At 43.2% G+C, this 27,357-nt stretch overlaps 1 pseudogene across 1 annotated transcript in view; it reads left to right on the forward strand.

The window, feature by feature from the left end:
• LOC308281981 (ferrochelatase, mitochondrial-like) overlaps positions 1–26,769 on the forward strand; it is a 73,451-nt pseudogene extending 46,682 nt beyond the window's left edge. The window contains exons 3-7 of the transcript in view: positions 5,644–5,704; positions 15,573–15,722; positions 22,818–23,043; positions 24,647–24,700; positions 26,710–26,769. The product of the transcript in view is annotated as a ferrochelatase, mitochondrial-like (transcript). The remainder of the gene's footprint in view (positions 1–5,643; positions 5,705–15,572; positions 15,723–22,817; positions 23,044–24,646; positions 24,701–26,709) is intronic.
• The last annotated feature ends 588 nt before the right edge of the window (positions 26,770–27,357 follow it).

The following is a 27,357-nucleotide window of genomic DNA, read 5'->3' on the forward strand; positions in this document are numbered from 1 at the left end:
TCCTCATATGTGGGTCCCTCAGCCTACCTACTGTATATAGTCAAATATAGCTGACTGTCTGACTAACATATAATCTGACTAACATGCAAATAAATACTGTAAGAATGTATGTTATAGACAAGATCCTGTATGTTAAAATTACAGGCCATTTCTTAAATATTTGATAGACTGGGCCAGTGGTTTTCAAACATTTTTGGCACATGCAGGGCAATTCTCTCATTTGCAAATCCCGCCCCATTCTGCCCTGTTACTATGGTGGTACAGATGACCCTGGGCAGATTGTTTTTATAGTGGCAGTGAATGAGGGTATTTTCATTGCCTCATTATTGCAATTTAAAGTACCAAAGGAAAAACATCTAGGTGATATTAATAAAAAGGGAAGACAAAGGTACAGTAGTTACGTTGCAAAACAGGGGGTTTCCCCCGAAAATATATGTTTTAATTTGTTTAATCCCAGTGGGACAGAATCACCATTGCAGATTCTTTTATAGTGGAAGTGGATGGGAATTTCTTTTTTTTTCATAGCCTCATTACAGCTATATAAAGTACAAAAAAAAAAACACATCTACGTGATATTAATAAAAAGGGAAGAAAAAAGTACAGTAATTACATAGCAAAACACTAGTTTTCCCCCGAAAATATATGTTTTAATTAGTTTAATCCTCTGGATCAGATAGAGGAGATCAATAGAAAGAGAAAGTGCAGTGCATTTTGGGTAGGAAAATGAAAGCCAGCCTATTCTCCTCACATAATAGGCTGGCTTTCGTAATTCTGCCCATTTAAAATATATGTACCCAATCGAAACTCTTAGTTACATTGATAAGGTCCATGTGAACTAGTCTGTTGAAGCTTATTCATTATAATGAGCGAAATCGCTATCACCTCGCGCGGCCGTACTGCACGAACGCCGTGCCGCGCAGAGCGGACCGTTGTTGAAAGCCTGAAGCAACATTCTCTCACTGCACAACTCGCCACAACTCCACCCCCGATAGCAAAAAGTGAATGTTTTTTTCTGGTTGGCCAGTCAGGGAGTCTCAGGGACCAATCAGAAGGCTGACAAACGGTCCATTAACCTTCTCCTCCACCTCACCCCTGCATTACATTCATAGGCGATTCTAGCCTCTTCCAGCAGGGGGTGCACAACCAGCGCGCGTGCCCGACGCTCGCGGGCGCGCTTAAAAAAATTGCGGATATTAGCGGTTTTGTAATGTTGTTTTAGCGGATTTCTGCAGTTAATTTTGTACCCAAATGTAACACAATATAAACAAAAAAAAGTGTAAAACAGGTGCTTCTTTTTCTAGACACCATATGTCTATCTATAGGATTTATTTACTTATTTTGCAGACAGAGGCAGCACAGCCAGGACATATAAAGCCAAACATCAAGTTAATCATCATTCATCAAGCAATCAAGCAGTCATTTACAGTGTCAAATAAGCATTTCACAAAAACAAATAGTAGACACATCCTTATTACACAATGAACTGCAGCCTCCGGGTTTTGGCACTTGCAAACCTTTCAATTATTTTCTGCACTTTAATTTCGTGTATTTTCTCAATCTGTAAAATGCCTATATCTGACACTCTTTTATCAGTCATGGTTGTCCGTAAATACGTTTTTAGTTGTCTCAAAGTAGAGAAACTGCGCTCATAACATAATAGACTATGCACTTGGAGGGAGTACAACAGCATTGTGTAAACAGAGATGTGTCTTTATGTACCTGTCCTCCTGAAAGCTTGCTCGGCGTTCTCAGAACCAAAGGCCCGACATGGAAAGCAGAACGCCCGGTCATGGCGCACGCCGCACGCTATACTCCAGCCAGGCAAAATCTTTAAACCACTCCTTTCTGAATTTGCGTTGTTTTTCGCCAGCGGCCTTTAATGGACATTCTACATCTTCTGGCTGATATGGACCCAAAGCCAAAAACTGCTTGGCTTTATCCGGGCCATGGCAAGGGTCTCTTTCATGAACAAAGTTGGCTTCATTTGGCTCCTCTGGGTCTGGGCCTGGGGTAACAACAGTTGAGTCTGGAGTGGGGCTTGCTTGCTGTGGAGGAACCGGGGCCTCGGTCTCCGGCAACGGCGAGCCTTCCACAGTGATGTCGGTGGCTGGATCACTGCTGCTGCAAGCTCCGTCCACCTCCTCTGGTTCACGTTCATTAGCATTACTATCAGTGTCGAGTGAACCCGTGTTCACATTTCCTGATGATGAATTATCGGTTGTGGCACTGGGTTTGCTCTTTTTTATAAAGAATTGGTCAATTGTCTTTGTATTTATAGTTCGTTTCGCCATTATTGCTGCTCTGCTGCTGTATCCATATTGTTTTAGGCGGGCGGAAACAGATAAGGAAATCACGGAATTGTGGGTCATCATATCAGAGAGTCACACAGCCGGCCAGCACAGGTGTCAATCTCACAGCCCACCCACAGTGCCTGCCAAGTCTGCCAACAGCGCCGTCGCCAAGCAAGCTGATAGGTCTTACATTGCAAGCAAGCAAGCTGAAATACTTGCCCCTCCACCTCTATTTTTGCGCACATTTTACAAATCACGATCACTGTTTTATTTAATAATTATAAAATAAAGTTACATTACAAAAAAAAAAAAAAAATCAAAATGGCCGCCTGGCGGCCAGGGGGTGCACGTGCACCCTAGGACACCCCTTAAAATCGCCTTTGATTACATTTACACTTTGCAGTACCTTACATTTCTGTCAAATGCAGTAAACAAATCTACCGTATAAGATTATGAAACAACCCTTTGTGTGCCGATCCCGAACAAGTTCGGCTTTTTTTCGGCAAGAAACAATATTTGTTTTGCTATTTTACTTACCCTGAGCTGCTTGTAGAGACGTGGGTGGTCCTGGCTCGTCCTACGCTTTCCAACGAGCCATTCTACGTGGTCCGACGATTTATTCCATTGAAAATGGCCAGATGCCAAGTTTACAGCACCCCAATGTTTATTGAATCTATGCTGTCGGCGGTGCAACGTTTCACGGGGTGCCGATCCCAAACTATATCGGCTTTTTATATAAAATGAATTAAATAATCGGAGGCCTCAACGAAGCCTGAGGCAAAATTTTCATCCAGGCCGCCGGCCGCGATCTGTTTACATCGGCCCGCGAGAGCGTCTCGCCGCCGAATCGCACCGCCGAATCCAATACATTCTCACATCTTTGAAGCTCATTTTCTCTGAACTGTGTTCTTATGGAAGCAGAAAAGGTTTATTTATCGGGCTTCTAACATGACTGATAGCCTATGGCTATCTTGTAGCCATTTTCATCCGGGTCTTTTTCATGACACGCACACACGTGTACACGCACGTCACTGCTGCGTGGGTCCCCGTATGTTACAGCGCTCGTCTATGGGAGAGACTCTGGCAAGGCTTACAGACTTTGGCGCCCTCAAGTGGCCGTGGAAGTGAAAATAACTTTATTCTTGACGTTAATGACGCTATTTCTTGTGAAGAGATGGAAAAAGAACGCACCAAGTACAGTGCAACTCAGGTCTGTTTTACTAAATGGTTAACACACCATGCGCGCAGGGGGTAGGGGGGACGGGGGGGATTAACACCTCCACTTTTTTTGGGTGGGGGGGATATCCCCTCCAGTGTTCAGGTCCAAGAAAAAGCCGCAAATATGATCGATTATACTGTACACACTGAGTAGTTCTCATTTCAAGGCGTATTACTGCCCTCTAGAGGCACAGTCCCACCAGTGCAGTCACAGTGCAGTCGGCAGCTCAGCTCAGCTGTTCTGAATGAGTTTAATTAATGCAACGCGATAGTGACAAGCAGTGGCAGAAGGAGACCGTCATTGCAGGTGCTGGACCTGCTGCTGGTGTGTGTAGGCTAGTCTCACATCATTCTCAGTCAAAATGAAACGGTCAAAAAACCAAAAAACGATAACGTCGTTCTTTAAATCAAGCAACAATGTAAGTACCTTTGAACAGATGCATAATGGAAATGCAATTTCGTTTGTCAACACATTTTAAGTTACGTTTCCTCTTGTTACTGTGGTTCAATAAAAAGATCTAATATAGACTTAATGAATTCATGTGTATTTCATTTAAAAAATGCCTTTAAATCTGCATAAAACAACTGTGTAATTCAGCTCAAGTGGAGGGGATATGTCCCCCCCTCCTCGGGGCAACACACACACACACACACACACACACACACACACACACACGCACACACACACACACACACACACGCACACACACACACACACACACACACACACACACACACACACACACGCGTGTGATTCCTAACATTTTAGACAGATTGTGTGGAACCGCTGATCCGACTGCCGTCCCTCTCAGCACATTGCATAATTAGTCGTAGAACTTAATTAATGTGTTTAATTCAGTCTAGGAGCTGCTGATGGAAACTTTGGAAAACAGAACGAGAGTCTTGTAACAATGCCTTTTACAATTATAACAAATATTTTAATAATTCATATTATGTTTTGCTTAATTACAATTTGCTGTTAACTCTTATACTGCTTTGGTCGTTCCTGTTCGCCCCAATTCTCAAGAGACCTCCGCGCCAATACGGCGCTCGTTCGCGTTCGTTCGTTTACCTTGTTGATGTCCTTAAGCTGATGAGGGGTCGCGCCGCCGTGTACTGTAAACACATTTTCCGCGGTGATGGTGTAAAAAATCCATTATGCGTTAACATCAACGGAGACCAATTCACTTCCTTGTTGATTTCCTCTGGCTGTGAGGCTCTGTGGCCAGTGACTGGTCTGAATGCACGGCAACACATAACAGGCAAATTCACATTCATTCTCGCATGACGCCGCCCTCTGCTGCCTGGCAGACCAAAGTGCACTATTGCACAATCAAAAAAAATAAAAAAATAAATGTCTATCTATCTACTATAACGTCGCAAAGGTAAGCCGCTTTTTGATGGCACCAGACCCAATAAATAAATAAATAATCTGGCAGTAGGAGAGTTAATAGGCACGCGCAAATGTACACGCACGTCACTGCTGCGTGGGTCCCCGTATGTTACAGCGCTCGTCTATGGGAGAGACTCTGGCAAGGCTTACAGACTTTGGTGCCCTCAAGTGGCCGTGGAAGTGAAAATAACTTTATTCTTGACGTTATTTTTTGTGAAGAGATGGAAAAAGAACGCACCAAGTACAGTGCAACTCAGGTCTGTTTTACTAAATGGTTAACACACACACACGCACACACACACACACACACACACACACACACACACACACACACACACACACACACACACACACACACAAGCGCATGTGATTCCTCACATTTTAGACAGATTGTGTGGAACCGCTGATCCGACTGCCGTCCCTCTCAGCACATTGCATAATTAGTCGTAGAACTTAATTAATCTGTTTAATTCAGTCTAGGAGCTGCTGATGGAAACTTTGGAAAACAGAACGAGAGTCTTGTAACAATGCCTTTTACAATTATAACAAATATTTTAATAATTCATATTATGTTTTGCTTAATTACAATTTGCTGTTAATAGGCACGCGCAAATGCACATGCACGTACGCGGCACTCACTTACATGCAGACACTTTGAAACATTCAGGCTCACGCACACAGAGCCTTGGATCACATGGACCGGGAGCTGTCTCTGTGTCTCTGTGTCTCTGTGTGCTGCAGTGCGCCTCTGGGAACAGAACAGTGTCAACGAGTTCTCAGACAAAAGTCATCGATTTCAACAGTAAGTGCATTGATGACAAGTTTGGATTTGGAGACGGTTCGGATTGCGCCCAAATAATCCTTGCACCCATCCCCTCCCATACACATTCATTATGGCGTTTTCTTTTAATTCCTAAAAAACTCGCACCTGCATATCTCCTTGTATGGGCCGTTCTGTCCGTGACGTCAGTTATCTCCATACATGGAGTTCCGTGCTCATAATGGACAGGTTTTTTTAGCTGTTGTGGTTGTACCACAGTGGATTCAAACCCACAACCTACATGGTGGTGGGCAGGGACTTTAACACTGCGCCACCCGAGAACTCCCAAAGGATGCCCTTAGTTTAGAATATGTTTTGTTTGGCATAATCGTTTTGGTACAGTACGTCCATCTTTTATGCTAACTCATAGAAACTAAATGATTCGCATTATGTGGGGAACACACATGATTCTTTTTTTCTAAAGAGGATCACATGGGCCAGAATACCTGGCTTTCCTCCACGGTGGAAAGCCTGGTGACGCAAGGTTAGATCTTCTTCATCATGCTGTTTAACTACATTGGGGTTGGTTGTATACAGTACGTTGCTGTTTAACTACATTAGGGTTGGCTGTATACAGTATGTTGCTGTTTAACTACATTATAGGGTTGGCTCTTGACTGTTATAGTACTTTGCCCCAGATTTAGCTGTGTGGGAGGAAGGGACTCTTTTCCTGGAGAGAAAAATGCAAACATCTAACTATGTTTCTGAGTCATGGAATGATGCACCTGTTCATTAAAACCAAATGAGGACATTAACACGTGCACACACACACACACACACACGCACACGCACACGCACACGCACACACACACACACACACACACACACACACACACACACACACCCTTGAATTACTATGCTAATGAGGACATCCACATTTTAGGACGACATTGAACATAGCTGAAAGTAGGTATATTGGCGAAATGCACGCGCGCGCGCACACACACACACACACACACACACACACACACACACACACACACACACACACACACACACACACACACACACACACACACACAGACAGGGGCACACTCATTTGTATGAAACGCTGGTTTACTTGATCCCTCGTTACCTCACCTCGTCAACTGGCTCTCAGTCTGGGTAATTATCTTGTGCGTTCATCCCACCTGCTAGAGAAGGGGTGAGAGAGAGAGAGAGAGAGAGAGAGAGAGAGAGAGAGAGAGAGAGAGAGAGAGAGAGGGAACAAGTGGGAGAGAGGGAGAGAGAGGGGGGGAGAGAGTGAGGGAGGGAGAGGGAGATAAGAGAACGAGAGCGATTCTTCCCTACCTGCTAAATAATGGAGTAAAAACAGGAGCTCAGCATGTATGACTGTTCAGCACGCTTCATCAGTTTCACATAATGCATTTCAGGAGCTCAGAGGTGTAATTATCTCCCTCTGCCGTTCCTCCTTGACTCATCACGACGAGTAAGACATCGGAAAACTTTCTTCTTGTTTATTGTTTGTTGCCTGTCTGAAGCAGTCACCATGAACATAACTACAGTGCTTGGGAGTTAATGAATCCTGACTTAAAGGCCAATACATGCTCCTCCCCACTTCTGGACAGGCTCTCCTGATATCTGTGGATGCACGAGTTCTGAGAAAGTTTCTCAGACTGCATGCCCATCAGAAGTTCATAATAGCAACAATTTGCAGTCGTATCACCTCCCTAGCTGAAGAAAAGTGTTGACATCGGAAGGAGCATGTACAGACATGACATTATCAGTTTCTACTCGCCTCTCTGGACTGCATCCACAGTCTGTGAAGGCTGCTTTTTCTGGTTACATCTTAAATCATGATCTATGTTTCGCCTCACGAAAAGACACTTTATCGCCCCAGCCACAATCTGTTCATGCAGCTGTGCAGTCAGTCAGGCCATGCGGCAGCATCAAATGCTGAACCAACAGACTCATGGTATAAGAGGGGGGCTCTCTCCATTCCGACATGTCGCCACTCCGACAGTGACTTCTTATTGTCCGAGTGGCAACACTTCCATAGAGGTTAAGGTTAGGATTAGGTTAAGCGATAGGGTTAGTGTCTGTCAGAATGGAGAGATGCACCCGGTATAAAACACACCACGTGTTGTTGACGCAGCTAGACCAGTAGCCTATGTGGTTCTCAAATTGTCTTTATTCCAAGGATAACTCTAAGTACCTAACATTACATTTGGTTCCATGTGGACTCTCTCAGAGTTACAGACCTGTAATGGTTCATTTGGAACCCCCTCAAGTAACTATAGAGTCCTATAGATCCACTTTTAAGAAGCACTGAACTAGATGCATCAATCCCCTAAACACTCCATCCAGAGACTGTGTGCAGTTATGTACTGTGTGCATCGTTGGACGTAGCTTGGTTTTAGTTTTGCCTTAAAGTCATGGTGGCCAAGTAATACACAATCGAATTATTGAATATGAATATACTTGATTCATATCTGATCAGCACTCTCTACTCTCTAACCAGACACACATATGTTTTTGCGTTCCGATGGACAGCACTCGTTGTAAATAAAGTTAAATTCAACCAACCTCATGCCAATTTCATGCAGACAACGGGGACTGATCAGAAATTCAAAAAATCAATCAAAATCCACTTCCACTTGAAGTCCATCAACGCGTTTAGTGAGCAGTGTGTCGGGACCTTGAGGGACCACCTGTTTCAGATGATATCAACGCACTTAATGCGAAATGATCACGTGTTTTCAGACGCTTCAATGCAGAGGTATCCGTAGATACGGATACTGGGTATCCCGGTATCTCACAGTGGATGGTTGAGAAAAAGACAATGAAACAGTGGCTTGATTAGTAGTGGAATGAAATGTCGACATCTAGTGGTCAACCTCAGAGGTACACAATAATAAAACCTGAATTGAATTCCAGCATCGAACCAGATGCCATGGATTCTCTGTTCCCCGGTGTAACGCTCCACGCCACAGACCCCGACGGAGCGGCGCGGTATTGGGCGCCGATGACCCCAACGGAACGGCGGCCAATCCCACTCAGCCGCGTTACCGAGATATGTGCCGTTATGGACAGAATAGTAAATATTCAGTCCCTCACTATCCACGTCTACCCCACTGCACGTCTACCCCACTATCCACGTCAAAGATAAATGCACAAAAAAGGAGTCACATCATCCGTTCATTAGCTCAGTCAGTAGAGCACGGATGCAACAAACCCACAGCTTGGGTTCGATTCCCGTGAGGGGAATAAAATATTCCAGGCGACAGATATCGGCGCATGCGTACATCAAAGTGCACGGAAACGAGTATCCCGTGGGTACTCTGTGGATACCCTGTGGATACTCTCTGCATTCAAATGCATGATAAATGGTGAAAAAGTCCTGCTGAACAGACACTGATCCCTGTCACCTTGTCAGTCATAACTTTAAGATGCCATCACACTGACACTATGACATTGTATTGTATACACTCCATTCACACATAAGCCTACAGCTTACATATTTCATATCTGCTGCTACATGATGTCTTTATACTTTATACTAGAGTCTGAGGTACATTTTTTTTTTCTGTGCACACGCTGTGTGTTTATATTTGATACTGTTCTGTTTTGATGTTTGATATTTTTCTCATACTATTATGATTATAGTTTGATGATTATTATGTTATATGACTGTAGTATGATAAACGGTAATTGGTGCATTTATAAAGCACCCTTATCCAAAGTGCTTCATAGTGTGCATTACATTCACTCATTCACACACAAGCTCCTTTTTAAAATCCATTTGTTATCAAACATAGTATGTGTATTACTTTATGTTTATAAAATATATATTTCTTTCCACGCCAGCAATCATACTAGACTGTTCAATAGCAGGGATCTCCCTGTCTCTCAGACTCTCTTTGCAGTACCAGAGTTGGCCACTTGGTCTCACTGTCCCGCAGTGGGGGGCGTGGCAGAGAGAGGCGTCACATTGTCAGGTTGGACAGACAGAACTCCAGGGAAGGAGATGTGAAGAGAGTTTAATTGGACACAGATGTTATTAATTAACCCCATGGACGGCCCTCAGCCCTGTCCTGCTCCTCCTGACCGCAGCCCTGTCCCATGATTCCACTGGGCCATCAAGGACCACCTGTTTCAGATGATATCAACGCACTTAATGCGAAATGATCACGTGTTTTCAGACGCTTCAATGCAGAGGTATCCGTAGATACGGATACTGGGTATCCCGGTATCTCACAGTGGATGGTTGAGAAAAAGACAATGAAACAGTGGCTTGATTAGTAGTGGAATGAAATGTCGACATCTAGTGGTCAACCTCAGAGGTACACAATAATAAAACCTGAATTGAATTCCAGCATCGAACCAGATGCCATGGATTCTCTGTTCCCCGGTGTAACGCTCCACGCCACAGACCCCGACGGAGCGGCGCGGTATTGGGCGCCGATGACCCCAACGGAACGGCGGCCAATCCCACTCAGCCGCGTTACCGAGATATGTGCCGTTATGGACAGAATAGTAAATATTCAGTCCCTCACTATCCACGTCTACCCCACTGCACGTCTACCCCACTATCCACGTCAAAGATAAATGCACAAAAAAGGAGTCACATCATCCGTTCATTAGCTCAGTCAGTAGAGCACGGATGCAACAAACCCACAGCTTGGGTTCGATTCCCGTGAGGGGAATAAAATATTCCAGGCGACAGATATCGGCGCATGCGTACATCAAAGTGCACGGAAACGAGTATCCCGTGGGTACTCTGTGGATACCCTGTGGATACTCTCTGCATTCAAATGCATGATAAATGGTGAAAAAGTCCTGCTGAACAGACACTGATCCCTGTCACCTTGTCAGTCATAACTTTAAGATGCCATCACACTGACACTATGACATTGTATTGTATACACTCCATTCACACATAAGCCTACAGCTTACATATTTCATATCTGCTGCTACATGATGTCTTTATACTTTATACTAGAGTCTGAGGTACATTTTTTTTTTCTGTGCACACGCTGTGTGTTTATATTTGATACTGTTCTGTTTTGATGTTTGATATTTTTCTCATACTATTATGATTATAGTTTGATGATTATTATGTTATATGACTGTAGTATGATAAACGGTAATTGGTGCATTTATAAAGCACCCTTATCCAAAGTGCTTCATAGTGTGCATTACATTCACTCATTCACACACAAGCTCCTTTTTAAAATCCATTTGTTATCAAACATAGTATGTGTATTACTTTATGTTTATAAAATATATATTTCTTTCCACGCCAGCAATCATACTAGACTGTTCAATAGCAGGGATCTCCCTGTCTCTCAGACTCTCTTTGCAGTACCAGAGTTGGCCACTTGGTCTCACTGTCCCGCAGTGGGGGGCGTGGCAGAGAGAGGCGTCACATTGTCAGGTTGGACAGACAGAACTCCAGGGAAGGAGATGTGAAGAGAGTTTAATTGGACACAGATGTTATTAATTAACCCCATGGACGGCCCTCAGCCCTGTCCTGCTCCTCCTGACCGCAGCCCTGTCCCATGATTCCACTGGGCCATCAAGGACCTTCTCACAACAGACAATGCCTTTAAATGATGATGTCGCTCTGGCTGGTTTCAACAGCAAGGGCATCGATGATATTAATGGTGTTGCATAGACAGAAATAGCTGATCTACGGTTCATATATTGTGCGCGACTGAGTTGCAACCGTGTGCACTTCCATTCTGTGTGTGCCAGCATTATATAATCTTTCAGTACTCTATAATGAATTTGTCTGTTTCATTTCGCCCCGTAAGACCTCCCCAGGCTGAAACATGTTGGCAGTTGCCTTTTAATTTGGCCGCCATTCACTTGAATACGAGTCGATTGATTTTACCACACTTGGCCGCCATTCACTTGTTGCTCACTTAGCATAATATCAAACACAACACGTGCATATCTCCTTGTATGGGCCATTCTGTCCATGACTTTTGTTATCTTTGTTATCTCCATACATTGAGTTCCGTGCTCATACGGACATACACAACAAGCCAGACGTAAAAATCGCACCAGTGAGCCGTATGGTATCAAACACGGGACACATGCATATCTCCTTTTATGGGTAGTTCTGTCCGTGACATCAGCTGTGGTGATGTCGTTCTCTGCGCACCTTCTATGATGGTAGTCTCGTACTACGGACATATAGGGAAATAAGGTCATAGGGACATACACACAAAGCCAGGTGTAGGAGCGGTTTGCACCACTCAAAAAAGGTTATTTTCAGAACACTCTTCAGAGTAATTTGTCATTCTGCACATCATCCCTGTAGTGCAGTGTGATGCTTTGGTGTTAATTTGAAATTTGACAGTGAAGTCACAATTTAAGGACTTCAAAACCTTTTTAGTACCGCAAAAAAAGAAAAGAAAACAAGATAAAAAAAAAAACATTACTGCATCAAGTAAATAAGAAAGAGGCGAACATTTTGAAAATAGCCACACACACCGTGTATCTATGCGTGCCCTAGGATCTTTCGAAAAGTGTGCCCTGGCAGAAAAAAAGGTTGGGAAACCTTAAAGTGTAATGCAACTGACTGACTCTTACACAGCCCTGGGTAGATAGGCCACCCGGCCTGGCGGTTATACCGGTATGTACTCAGCACTATGCACCCCTTTCTCAGACATAAAAGTGTTCATCTTCCTTTCAACACTGTGCTACAATAAAAACCAGGGGACTTGAATATTCTCTAGGGGCCGTTCAAATCCCCTACTGTAGGGACTCAGCAGGGGTAGCCAAAACACAACTTTTTATGGGGATGCTTTCATAATGACTTGCACTCCTCCTGCTGTATTTATTTCATAACCACAACCTGGAATGTCTGCTTGGAAGCATGGAATCCCTCCTAAACCCTCGCATTACAATCATTAATACTTCTTAAATCTTTTAATCAGACTAGTTTTACACATACGTATTGCATTACAATGAACTGTGTGGGTGAAATTAGCCATAAATGAGGCATAAATTCAGGCACGTAGCCTATTAAGCTCTGGTCCAATCCCTTCTAGATTACGTTCCTGGCCAAAATCCTGCCAAAATGCCTCAATGCCTCGGGAAGCTTATTATAGCTCTCACGTTATGCCTTTGAGAGATGACTCCTCCACACGCTTGTATTTGTGCTCTCAAACCATTAGCAACATGGTGGCAGAGACAGATAATTACACAATGTGTTTACATCAGCGCTTCTAAAAACATGTTCATGTCAAGGACTCCTAAAATTAACCAGCACAGTCTTTGAACTTGACCAGGGGTCTTCAACAGGGGGTCTGGGACCCCTAGGGGGTCCTCAGAGTTACTACAGGGGGTCCTCCAAATCTTCCAATCCTTTTTATATTAACCACTTGAACCCTAGTGTCCATATTCTGAGAACTGTAGCCAGAAATAGCAGATCTACAAGCTCACAACGCCTCGTGCTGCGAGGTGTTGTGAGCTTGTAGATCGGCTATTTTTGTCAAAGAGGTTTGGTAAAAAGAGTAGACTAAGTACAGAGTAAAAGGTCAAGTTTATTAGGTAATGACAGCTGAAGTGGTTAAATATCTGAAAACACAAATTGACATGAATCCAAAATACACTGATGATTGTGCTGTCAAACAATGAAACTATATGGAATCTATGTGATGTCGTTAGGCAAGTCCAGTCGGGCATATAAAATATCTACAGACAGGCAGAGAGACAGACAGACAGGAGATAGACAGATTGGCTGCCTCAATGTTCATAATTAATACAGTATATTATATATTTTTTTAATGTGGCGCATATTGAGTTTACTATGCATGAAATGTGCATCACTGGAAAAATAAACTTCACTTAATGAAAATGGAGACTATATTTTTACAATCTAAATATTGGCAGATATTCTCAAAGTTATAAATTCGGTGTATAAACATTCCCAACGACCACAGCCCTGCTCAAGCCCATCGACGGGAAAATAAAAATAAAAATAATAAAAATTGGAAGCTGAACAAGTGAAACATTGTTATTATTATATTTGACAGTTAAGTACAGTACACAATATTTCTGGACGCAAATGTTAGATTTTAAATCAATGTTGTCTTCACGCCAACTACTTCAATTTAAGACGTAATTTTATATTTTCATCGAGAAAGGTAACACATCAACACTCTTAGTTGTCACTCATGTAAGTAAGTCTTTATGGAATAAGTTAGTCAATATCAGCGAATACAAGAACGCTCGACCCAAAACACACTCCGATGCCTAAATGACCTTAACCTCAGTAAAACTGCTCAACCCTAAACCTATTCCTAACCTTAACCTTAGGTTCTCTGAAAAAATAATAATGGGGCGACTGTGTGTTTTGGAGAGCCTTCCGGTTACCTTATCAGCTTTCAACCTCAGTCTCATACAGACAGTACACTTTGATATAATAAAATAAAAGATGACATCACCCTTTATTGATCTCCAGGGGGAAATTCAGGTGTCATAATAACAGCAACAGTGATTACAAACAAGGCAGGGCATTCATTTTACAAAAAATACAAAGTTGAAGCATGGTTTCTGCCTGATTGTGACGACATGAAGGAAACCTCATACTGTACGTCCAAAAACTGTTACTTTGCAGGATTTAAATAAAAAAAAAACAGCAAGATCTACAAGCTCATAACACATCCCTTCGTGTCGTGTTTCAATCTTGCAGATCTGCTACTTTTGATGCTTTTGTATGCCGCTGTATTATGATCAAGTAAGGGCGTTAAAGGACAACTTTAGTTTTTTACAACAAGGGTTCATATTTTAGATTGTAATTAAAGAATATAAAAGATGAGTGTTAAATTGATTTCATTTACTTCTTTCTATTGTTTTAGAGATTCTTATTTCAGTGTTTGGGGCATGCGTACAAGTGGCTAAATATGTCATTTTACACAGAATAAGCCCATTCCCAAGATACAACACAACCTTTCATGGTTGGATGTGACTTATCGGGGCTAGAAGTGTTACTGTAAATAGCAATAAAGAAACTGCTCGCTTATTGTGTCTAAAAATACATATTTAGCCACTTGTACGCATGCCCCCATGCGTACGCATGCCCCACATTTTAGCACGGTAAATGCGATAAAACAATAGAACGAAGCAAATTAAAACATTTTAACACTCACTTTTTATTTTCTCTAATTACAATTTAAAATATGAACCCTTGTTGTAAAAAAACAAAGTTGTCCTTTAAATTACAAAAAAACATAATGTTAAAATATGGAGGATAAGAGGTTTCTGCCCGACAGCGTTGATATGCAATCCTGTGTGACACATGTATACAATCAGTACTGTGATCTCAGGTGTAGAACCATGACGATGACTGTTAAGATAATTGATTAAAATGTTCCTGTTATTATGATTAATACGGTATAGATATCATTTTCAGTGTTAAACGTCAATGCCATCAGAATGTTGGGACAAATAACTAACATACGATGAGATCTGTCCACTGCAGGTCATAATGACCAGGACACAGGATAACAAAATGCCAAACATACTATCTGGCCTTACGACTGGGGCCAACAACATGAAAACATTTGATATCTATTGTTATGTTCTACTTTGTTATTTTCTATTGGCCAATGAAAGTCTTCTATGCTGTGTACACTCAACTATATATGTGAAATTATTATGCTTTGTACTCAGAGAACCAACGATGGGTGTACTGTACTTGCTACAATTTGAACCCTGAACTATATTTTCAATACAACTATATAGAAAAACCCACTTGCACTGGTGTGGACTCTTTTCTTGTGTGGAGTACTTTATTATGGTTGGGGAAAACTGTTTATCCATTATGGAATATGATTTCTATTTCCATCAATGACGCCATTGTATGCAATCCTAATCTTTGCTCAAAACTCCACAGTGGCGATGCAGATGACCTCCGTGTCACCGCGCCACCCCAGGCGTGTAGCCGTGAACTCTGTCCCCCCCCACCACCACCACCCACCCCTCGCGGCGTGTTGTCAGACACGCCTGGCTCCTGCGTTACGCTTCGCTCCACAGTGTGCCAGGGGTACAGCTGCTGTCAATCAAGCTGTCACACAGCAACAGTCACCGGGGAGATTAACTTGTTGTTCCCGTGTTCTGGCGTATTAACTCATATAGTGCCAATCCCGAGAAGACTCGTGAAAAGTACTCGAGTATCACATGGTGCCAATCCCGAGTATACTCGTGAAAAGTAATATATTACTGTAACGACGGATATATTACCGAGTACAATGGCGGAAGGTCCGGAGCCGAAATCCGTCGCTGATTTCTCATCATCACGGCTCCACGAGCACAAAATAGTCATCCCATAACATTGAGGTGGACGGGGGATCTCATCTTTAATGTCCATTATCTCAAAACTACACTTTAGAAGCGAAGATGGAGGCAGATGCTCGCTTATAAAGCACATGGAGAAAAGCTCCGAGCCGATCCGCCATGACACCACGTAAACAACGATCGGTTCCGGCGCAGGACGCGATGACGTCAGACCGGAAGTGTTTACGCTGTGGACTTCTGGCCTTCAAAATAAGATAACGGGAGTGAATGCAGCCTGAAGGTGGCATCGTGGACTTTATAATCCGTTAATTTCAGGAGCACTAAATGAGTTAAAGAGAGAGGCAGTGCTCTGAATGCACGCACGCACGCACACGACTGCTATTTCTATGCATCTATGAATTTGATGTATTACCTTGTGCTGTCCTTGCTTGTTGTACTGTAAATCGTTTTGGATTAAGAGCGTCTTTAAGCTAACAACGCATTATAAAGGCCAGCTCACACCAATGCAACTCCTTGCCAACTACTGTATACCTGCAGCCATCATCCCCAAATGGCACCGGTCTGCAGCTGCCAGCTGGTCCAGACAGCCCTGCAACGCTCTCTCAAACAGTTCTGTTGCGAGGGGTTGCATTGGTGTAGACCAGTGGTTCTCAACCTTTTCAGGCCATGACCCCCAAAATAATCATATTTTCACTGGGGACCCCACCCCACCCCCACCCCCACCCTGACAAGCAGTAAGGCATTACATTTTGTATAACACGGTTCTATTGTGAAAATAGCAGATCTACATGCTTACAACGCCTTGCAACGTGAGGCGTTGTGAGCATGTAGATCTGCTGTTCGAGATCTGTTACTATTTTTTATCCTGAAAAGCAACGGAGACAATATGCAATCTCTCATCTCTGCCCCCCACCCTCTATATTGACTTTGACATGACTCCTCTCTCTCTCTCTCTCTCTCTCTCTCTCTCTCTCTCTCTCTCTCTCTCTCTCTCTCTCTCTCTCTCTGCAGTCGCATCCCTGTCAGAATCATGATGATGGCCTCACCTCTGAAAATCAACACTCACTCATTCAAGAGCTCCCATTCAGAGTCAGACACACCACCCACACAGGCACGCAAGCTCGCACGCACGCACGCACGCACGCACGCACGCACACACACACACACACACACACACACACACACACACACACACACACACACACACACACACACACACACACACACACACACAGAGAGAGCCAGTGTTGACAGTTGAGTGTGAGACAATGATTACTACAAACAGTTGTCATTTCACTTGATTAGGATCTGTCACAACATGGAGGGAAAGCGAGAGAGAGAGAGAGAGAGAGAGAGAGAGAGAGAGAGAGAGAGAGAGAGAGAGAGATGGAGTTACGGAGAGGAAGAGGGGATGAGGGGATGAATGGCAGAGAGATGGGAGGGGTACCCCCCCAACACACACACACACGCACACGCACACGCACGCACGCAAACACACACACACACACACACACACACACACACACACACACACACACACACACACACACACACACACACACACACACACACACAGATATAAAATACCGCAGAGGCCTTTTTGCTGAGGTTGCAGTGTTATAAAAAAGTTTCTTGCTTTCGCTTTTGTCCCCTCCACTCCTGTCCTTTCTTTCTTTTTCTTTCTTTCTTTCTTTCTTTCTTTCTTTCTTTCTTTCTTTCTTTCTTTCTTTCTTTCTCTCTCCCTATATCCCCCTCCTCATCCTTCCATTCCATCCCTCCAGAATTTAATGCACTTCCACAGCAGAAGCCCGTATATGCCAGGTTCAAATGTGCAGGGGATTGGTAATACATTTTTATCACCTTGCTTATAGGAACGAAGGAATCCCATTAATTTGCCGCTTGAAAAATTGCAAGAAAAGAAGGGAAGAGTGGGAGGGGGAAGACGAGAAAAGCGAGGGAAGAAACGGTGAAAGAGAGAAAAGGAATTAAGTAACACCAGCTGTGCACGCGGCAACAAAATCTAGCACCCTCCGTCTCTTCTCTTCCAAATGGGCTTTTCATTAATTTAATCCATTTACACCTGGAAACACTTTAACCATTATTTTATGCTTTAACTATTGAAAAATAGCAGACCTACAAGCTCACAGCGCGGCACCGAGTGCCGCGCTGCGAGCTTGTAAATCTGCTATTTTTGAAAAAAAATAATAATAATTGAATATATATTTCGCTCTGGGGGGTCCCTGATACATAATATTTAGAGACGGGGGTCGGCGTCCAAATACATAATTATGTTTCTATTGGTCCTTGACGTGAAAAGGTTTGAGAACCACTGATGTACAAACTTGCGTTTTTCAAAAAACCTAAGAAGGATTTAGAAGACAATTTACGGAATCGTGTGACAAAACGTTCATGATTTTTCAAAAAATAGCAGATCTACAAGCTTGCAGCGCTGCACTGGGTGCCACGCTGTGAGCTTGTATATCTGCTATTTTTTCATTAGTTAAAGCATAAAACAACGGTCGAAGTAACAACACCTAATGATGTGTTCCCGGTCTTCATAGATTAACGGAATACATCTTTCATTCCAAAACTATAATTGAGGGACGTCGCCCCGTAGCATTGGGGGTGTCATTAACCACCGGCTACCATTTTCTCCTTGCGGAAAAAGTCATTTACATAAAATATGACACGCATTCCTCGTCGCCCCGGTCCCCTAACAAGGAGTGTGAGTTAAAAAATCTTGTTTCAGAACAGTATGCACTTCATGGTCCCTGGATGTAGTCATTCTATATGCATTCATTTATTTCTCTTCTCTCCTTCCCTCATCTAATATTCATCAGGTTGGCAGATCTTTCATAATATGGTACGCTGTCGGGTGGAAACCTCCTATGTCCCACGTTTCAAAAGTTTACCTTTTCGTAAATTATACATTATACTTTTGTGTCGCACACACAAAAGTATAGTGAAAATAGCATATCTACAAGCTCACAAAACCTTGCGATGCGACGTGTTGTGAGCTTGTAGATCAATATTACTATTTTCACTTTTTCCTTTTTAATTAAACCAAAAAATATATACAGTATATATATACAGTATATATATTAAAAAAAAAGAAAAAAAAAAAAAAAAAAAGGAATGGATTTGGACATGCCAAGGTTTCCACCCGACATAGGGGTCTGAAATTATATGTGGCTTTAAAAGTTTTAAAGCTGAAATCCAGAACTTATTTGAATGAAACAATATTACACTTCTTTGTGCAAAAGTGTGGCAAAAAAGTAGCAAAAAAATAGGCGATCTACAAGCTCACATCGTATTTGGTAATGTTTAGTAAAGAGTCATATGTGTTGACAGAACTTTTCAAGGAGCTTAGCTGATATATTATGACTGTTTTATTTTCAGTTTTTTGAAAAGTAACACTTTTGGACATACAAGGTTTCCACCCGACAGCGACAAAATATATCTGAACCATCCTGTATGGTGGGAGCACTGCACGCTAATGACGAATCCCTTAAACCCAACCAGCGGTGAAATTAGTTTAGTCATAACTACTTATTTTAAATCAATAATTCATGCCAGGGTTCATAATGTACATTCTTATTAGATTACAATAGTTTAGATTGGGTTATGTTGAATTTAGATACTTTGTTTGATATTAAATAATGTAGTGCTTGGGGAAATTAACCTGGTGCTGTGGAGCTATTTGATAGGCAGCCCAGCATACCTGATTATAAGGTTGGTAATGTTAATAAATATAACCCAGGAGAAATGAGAAATGTGGCGCGCAACTGCAGTCAGAGAGAGAGAGAGAGAGAGAGAGAGAGAGAGAGAGAGAGAGAGAGAGAGAGAGAGAGACTGACACACTGGCAGACAGACAGACAGACAGACAGACAGACAGACATCTATAGCTATCTATATCTAACCTCACACATAACCAGACTTTCCTCCTGGGAGGAAAAATAAGATCGGTAAAAGGAAGAGGTGTAGGTCTTGCCAGTCGCTACAAGTTGGACTAAAACACATACCGGTATGTCAAACTGAAAGGCCCGGGGGCCAAATCAGGCATGTGAATGAATTGTCTTTGGCCCGCAGGATGATATTGAATTACTATTAGAACTGGCCCGTTGGTATGTTGCATGTGTAACCTGTAACGCCTGGGATTTGAACCCAGGTCTCCTGTGGGAAAGTCCAACATCTTAACCATCAGACTAAGGCATATCCCTATGGACTAGGGTAGATATTTTGAGGCCATCAGCCTGAGGCAGTGAGTCACTCTGCTAAACACGCACCCCCATAATATAAGTTCCACAATGCATTGGCGCGTATCGATTCTGCAAGCCCGCGTTTAAATAAACATTGTACCAGTCCGGCCCTCGACTTGTACCATTTTTTTTTTTAATTTTGTATTTGAGTTTGACATCAAGATGGATAATACCAAACAAACTATTACAAAATGAGCAACACTATGCCTCATAAAGGGTTTTTATTGGGTAGGCCCTAAAATTATGCCCCTGAGCACGGGGAATTATTTGGGGTTTAACACTTATTCCGGATTGATCTTTCTGGCCAAAGTGTAGTCCGTCTGACGACTACAACATGACGTAGGCCGTTTCCGCTCCCGAACAGATGAGAAACTCGAAAATGGTAGTGATACCAGGCTAATCTGTCTGTCTGTCTGTCTTTGTCTGTCTGCACGTCCGTCCGTCCGTCCGTCCGTCCGTCCGTCCGTCCGTCCGTCCGTCCGTCCGTCAGTCAGTCAATATTTCCCAGTGTATTGCATTGGCTGCAGTGACTCCATCCATCCATACTGACTCAGAGCTGCACTACAGTGCATGATGGCATGCATGACAATCACACCACCTGTCAATCATTCCCCTCCCTCCTATACTCACCTCTTCCCTACTCCTTCATTCCTCCATCCTCTCTATTTGTCTTTTCATTCCCCCCTTCTCTCTCTCTCTCTCTCTCTCTCTCTCTCTCTCTCTCTCTCTCTCTTTCTCTGTCTCTCTCAGGGTGGAAAACTCATGTGTTCAAAACTGTTATTTTTCAGGATTCAAATTCAAAAACAGCAAACGTATCAGATCTACAAGCTCGAAACACGTCACTTTGCGCCGGGTTTTGAGCTTGTGGATCTGCTACTTTTGATGCTTTTGTGTGTATAATCAAGTAGGGCGCTAATTGACAAAAAAACATGGAATCACGAAGTTAATACATGGAATAATGGAGATAAGAGGTTTCTGCCTGACAGCGATGGTATTGTCATTCAACATGTATGATGTATGTATCGTCAGGAGAGATGGACCATGTCTGGATGTTGTCACGGCCCCTTTGGCCTGGCCTCAGGGCCTGTGGTGTCCATGCAGTTCTCCCTGTATGTGTGCTTCTCTCCACAGAGACTATGGGTGTTGGCCCATGATTATGTGCATTGGGAGCACCTGGCCAGTGCTCCCTGAAGCCCTATATAAGACTGGGTGCCAAGCCAGTCTTTCTCCCTCTCTCCAGACGACAGCACCTTTGTTTGAGTTCTCAACCTTTACAACACCCCACACTACACTTACCACACATCCATGCATTGCTGACACTACTGATGACTGACTTATACACACTTCATAACCTTTGTATATATTATTTATCCTTTATGTTAATAAATTATTTTTATTATCTATACCACTGCCGTATGTCCTCCTCAGTTTGTCATGGCCTAAGAGCCAGGTCGTGACAAATTGGGGGCTCGTGCCGTTTGCGAAAGTTGGAACTCGGGTTGGCCGTGACATTATTGACAGGTAAAGTAATCTTCCTGTTTTGTTTAGAGCTTGTGGGCCTATATTGGCACTGTTGGTCACGGCATTTGGAGGAGGTGCATGGTAGTGTTTGGTTTTGATTCATTTTAACTATCTAACAATTTGGGTTTGAATAATTTGGTTTTGTTTGAGTTATTTAAGTAAAGATAATCTTAGTAAGGGTAATCTAAGTAATTGTCTGGGTAAATACAATTGCATTTGGTTATTTTTATATGTGGGTTATTTTTGGTTCATGCTGTCTATTAGTTACCAGGTGTGGTAATTGGAACAGGTGGGGCAGGTGGGTCTCGTACAGTCTAGGGGCAGTACTCTGATCCATGTAGGTCAGTGGTGTTTTTCCCACAGGGGGACTCACTGTTCTTTTGGTTTGTGTGTCTCACTTGTCTTAAGGTGTCAGTGACAGAGGGGAAGCATTGGTTCCATTTTTGGAATTTGTTGTTATTTAAACATGTCTAATGGCTTTATAAAAGAGAACCTACATGGTATTATTGTAAAATAAGTAAGTCACATCTTTTGTCTATTGACCAGGTTGAATTTATGGTTTTGGAAATGCCTGAGATTGAGGGCTTTGAGACTGTGAAGGAACATTAGGTTTCCCTTGATTGGTCAATTAGGTTGGTCACCTGTTATGCTAAATGTGTCATATCCATGCGTCTGCTAGGCAGTATAGGCAATTTCTTTTAAACTGGTTTGTTTAGGGTTTTGTTAATTATGGTGAGTGTTTTTTGAGTGTCAGTTTTGCCCTGCATTGTTCCTTGTGTGGTTCTGCTCTGTCAATATTGACTTGTAACTTTAAAGGATAATAGTAAAAAGGACTTATTGTCCGTTTCTAAGTAAATGAATACATCTCCAACAGGTGGCAGGAAAAACTGAGTTGATTTGGTCGGTGGTTTGTAGCATGATGGTTACACAAAGCAGGGTCAGACAGAGGTTGGTTCCTCAGACGGTTGGTTCCTCAGACGGTTGGTTCCTCAGACGGTTGGTTCCTCCAGACGGATGTGGTCCACCAGACGGATGCGGTCCACCAGACGGGTGCGACCCTCCAGACGGTGCGACCCTCCAGACGGTGCGGTCCACCAGACGGGTGGTCCACCAGACGAGTGGTCCACCAGACGAGTGGTCCACCAGACTGAAGCTGGGAGGGGTTATGAGTGGCCGTTGTTCTGGCCCGTCTCAGAGAGGCGGCGCATTTGGTTGCAGGCTCGGTACACTTCCCCCCAGCAGGCCCTGCTAAAACGATGGCTACAGAGAATCATACAAACCCTCTACCAGGTCATTGCATTGATGCCACCATTCACCACCAGTCAAACAAGGTGAGATGAAGCCTTATGTTAACGCTGATATGCGTATGGCTATTAGATGGCCAGAGAAATGTGGAGCTTGGGGGGGGGGGGTAGAGTTAAAGTTGCTTTTTCAATGTATTGACCAGAGCATGAATTGCAAGTGTTAAAGTTACTTTTTCGGGCAGAACATTATCTTTTTGGGGCCAGCTGCGTTTTGCCGTAAAGAAATTGGTTGACTGAGAAAAGCGCTCACCAAATATCTGGTGTGGGAATAAACTGTTTTTCAAGAAGTGGGTTTGATATGAGTAAAACGAGGAGTGTTAATTCTATTGAAATTGCACTGGGTAACTCGGCTGTAGTGTTGCAGGGGTGCGTTTGTTTTAATGCACTGTAAAACAACGCAGAGTGTAGATTAGTGTTGATTTTATTGGTGTTTTAGCCAATTAATTGGGTTTTGCTCATGAGGATTTAAGTGTAAAAAGTAAAACTTGGACAGAAAAGCTGATCAGGGAGCATTGTGTGGGAGAAGTGGTTTGTATGTTCTCCGATTCCTGATTCAGGTTTCTGTACAGTGTTTGTTGGCAGATCTGTATGTGAGTGGGATATGTCCTGGTGGTATTTTTAAATATTTTCAAATTCGTTTTTGGATGTATTTACAGCACTGCTGATCTTATAGTGTGGAGTCCCGCAAATGGTTTCATGACCTGTGTTTTTACCCAAGATGTCGTCTTTTCTTCTTCCATTATAGGCCATCCTGTTTGTCAGTCTCTTAAAGTGCTCCTGTATACAAGGCTGCTGTGGCGGTGGACAGGAGGGTGTGGCAAGGTGGAGTTGATGTTAGAGTAGATGTCGGATGGTATTTTGTTTACAGGGGTGAATTGCTCATGTTACTTGCTAGTAAGGGGGATAATGTGACCATTTTCTGTTGGATATTCAAGAGGATGTTTTTTTAACCTGAAGATTTCTTCTTTGTTAGCTACTGCAGGGGTGCCTTCTGCACTTATGGTGTTGGCCCCTGCAGGGTTTTGGTCAACAAAATAATTAATTAGGTTGCAACCTTTGACATGTCGGGTGGCTTTGTTATACAGTACTTGGTTCTAACCCTACGTTTGTTTATGAATTTCTACAGGGACCAAGCCAGATGTGGTTGGTACTCTTTGGTGGACAGAATGTCTACGTTTCTACAGGGGCCAGGCCAGATTTGGGTGGTACTCTTTGTTGGACATAAATACTGTAAAGTAATGGTGATTTGCTCCTTTGCTCCAGTGGCCCTCTTGGCCAGTCACTCAGACTGCATCAGTTGCTGGGTTGGTGGCTGGTGATAGGGGGGTTAACCATTGGAGGAGCAGTTTTGTGTCTTTGGTGTTTGTCTTTGGTTCCATTGGCGGAACAGTTTGTATCTTTGTGTCTTTGGTTCCATTGGCGGAACATTTTTTTGTCCTTTGTTATATGTTGTTTGTACTGATCAGTGACCTGTTCTCAATGTTCTCCCTACAGTGTCTAAACTGAGGGTTGTGGTCCTACTCGTCGGACATTCTCCATGGGTCCTCATCTTGCCTCTGTCTTTCACCCCTATGCTCCTTGGGTAATAGGTTGCTGGGGTGGAGGCCTGTGACAGGGTGCGGGTGGCCATCGGAGTAGAGGTGGTATAGTATATTTAATGTGTAACATATTTACCAGTAGTATATTTCATATCTAATATATTTAATATTTGGAGTATTTTGAAAATATTGTAGCAGATGCCCTGTCCAGGGTGCCGTAAATAGTAGGCAAGATGTGACATGTGTTTTTGTTTTGTCCCTCTAGTCCTTTTCTGTATGCTCCTGCCTCCAGTTCGATCTCTCCCTCTTAGGGCGGATTCACACTGCAATCCGTTTGATTAGAACTGATTCTGAAACCGGTTGCTGGTTCACGCTGGCCAGCATTCACATTGGCAGACCTTCTGGCCTCCCTGGAGATCACTAGCACTATACAGCCCGGTCCTATAGGTGGCGGTATGCACATAGTGTCATCAACTATGCGACATTGCTGATGGTGGTTGCCAATAAATTCAGGCACGAAAGTTGGTGTAACAATTCAATGACGCGCGACAGCGCAGTGTGGAACATTGTTGCAGTGGTCTTGGGTCTCGCACCCCCCACACCTCGACAAGACAAACAAGCCTATTTGCATATCAATTGACCTGTGTCGCTGATCTACAAGCTCACACTGACCTTGCATCCACGACGCGTTGTGAGCTTGTAGATCTGCTATTTTCCAGGCGCATAAACGTGCAGAATGATGAGCGAGACATGCAGCGCAGCGCACGTTATTATTTTAATTATTTAATAATCAACATGGCTGAAACGCTTGTGGCTTAATATTCACATTAATGGCACGTCAAGCAGGCACAGCAGTGCACAAGCAGTGGCAAGGAATCTATAACATCGAAACAAAAGTCAGGGATAAAGGAATACTTTTAGGCTATTTTCTATCAACAGCGGTAAGTCATTTTCGGTTTGTTTTCATGGTTTAACAGTTCATGGTTTAACTTGTAGGCTAGTGCTTTCTCTTTCTGCTTTTCTTTCCCGACGGGCGACAGCGCACACACATGCATGCACGCACGCACCAAGCCCCCCCCCCTCCCGCTGTAAATCTGATCCCAGAGCAGCATAACCATCATCTCACAGTTACAGCCATACTTCATGTCGCTGCCTCGCGGCTAATAACGGACCTGAATCTGATCCTAGGTCAGCCTAGATTACAGTCCCGTGTTCCGAATGTTTAACGGAGCGCCGGTTCTGGCCGTCCCGTCTCACTTTCACCCCTGCCTCAGTGCGCTGGTGCGAGACAATAAATAACTGTTCGCCAATTGCTACTTCTCCCAATTGGAAGTACATGACACCAGTCCAGCGCACCACAGTAGTAGGCTAACTGGTGATATAAAACATATAAACGAATTTTAGAAGACAGTCCTACAAGCAAGCAATCTCTCTGTGAGATGAAGTCGCTGATCCCATGGCCATGTCGACAACTGTTACCCAGTATTTATTTGTGCCGACGGCTGACTCGTCGACATTATATGAGGTCACGTTCAACATCAATACCGTTTTTGAGGCCGGTTGCTTCACACTGCGGCTCACCGGTCTCGAGGTCGCACAATGCAGTCTCGAGACTACCTCTTGAGGTGGTTTCGAGGCTATCCGTTTCTGAGGAAGACCGCACGCTTCACACTGTCAAAACCGGTTTAAACATCTGCCAAGTAGCCTCGAGACCGGTCTCGAGACCGCAGTGTGAATCCGCCCTAGTTGCTCCAGGAATCCATGGTCAATCTTGGTTGCTGAGGAGGGGACTGGGTGTGCTGGTTGTAAGACGGGATGGGTTGGATTGAAGTTATTTGGGGACAAATGGTATTGATAGTACTTAATGGTATTTATGATATTTAATAGTATGGATATTCCTAAATTTACACATGGGTTTTTTCATTACTTGATATTATGTATTAATTTATCTCTGCGTTGAATTTGATAGTATACTTAAGTTTGCGTTATTTAAACTGTCTCGGTCCCTTATGGTCCCTCATTTTGAAGGGGGAGGGTGTCACGGCCCCTTTGGCCTGGCCTCAGGGCCTGTGGTGTCCATGCAGTTCTCCCTGTATGTGTGCTTCTCTCCACAGAGACTATGGGTGTCGGCCCATGATTATGTGCATTGGGAGCACCTGGCCAGTGCTCCCTGAAGCCCTATAAGACTGGGTGCCAAGCCAGTCTTTCTCCCTCTCTCGAGACGACAGCACCTTTGTTTGAGTTCTCACCCTTTACAACACCCCACACTACACTTACCACACATCCATGCATTGCTGACACTACTGATGACTGACTTACACACTTCATAACCTTTGTATATATTATTTATCCTTTATGTTAATAAATTATTGTTATTATCTATACCACTGCCGTGTGTCCTCCTCAGTTTGTCATGGCCTAAGAGCCAGGTCGTGACAATGTCATACAGTCATTCCTAATAGGCAGTCTCACAGGGCCAGTACCGCACAGCAAGTAGAGCATGTAGCCTACAGCATGCACGCACGCACACACACATATTCAACAATATCCGTTGAATATGTTGCTGCTTGAATTTATTTTCAATAAAAAGTTATTTTTTTTTATTTTTTATTTTTTTTTTATTTGTTCTCAAGAATGTACAGTATGTTTTAACTAATTAACTAATTGTAGGAAACATGTTGTTTTATTCGGGTATTTACTCATGACTAGGATGTATAGTCGACTATGATTTTAGTCATTGTGTTGATAGTCGAATGGTAATC

The sequence above is a fragment of the Nannobrachium achirus genome (genome assembly GCF_963921795.1).
Source record: "Nannobrachium achirus genome assembly, chromosome: 3".
NCBI classification, from domain to species: Eukaryota; Metazoa; Chordata; class Actinopteri; order Myctophiformes; family Myctophidae; genus Nannobrachium; species Nannobrachium achirus.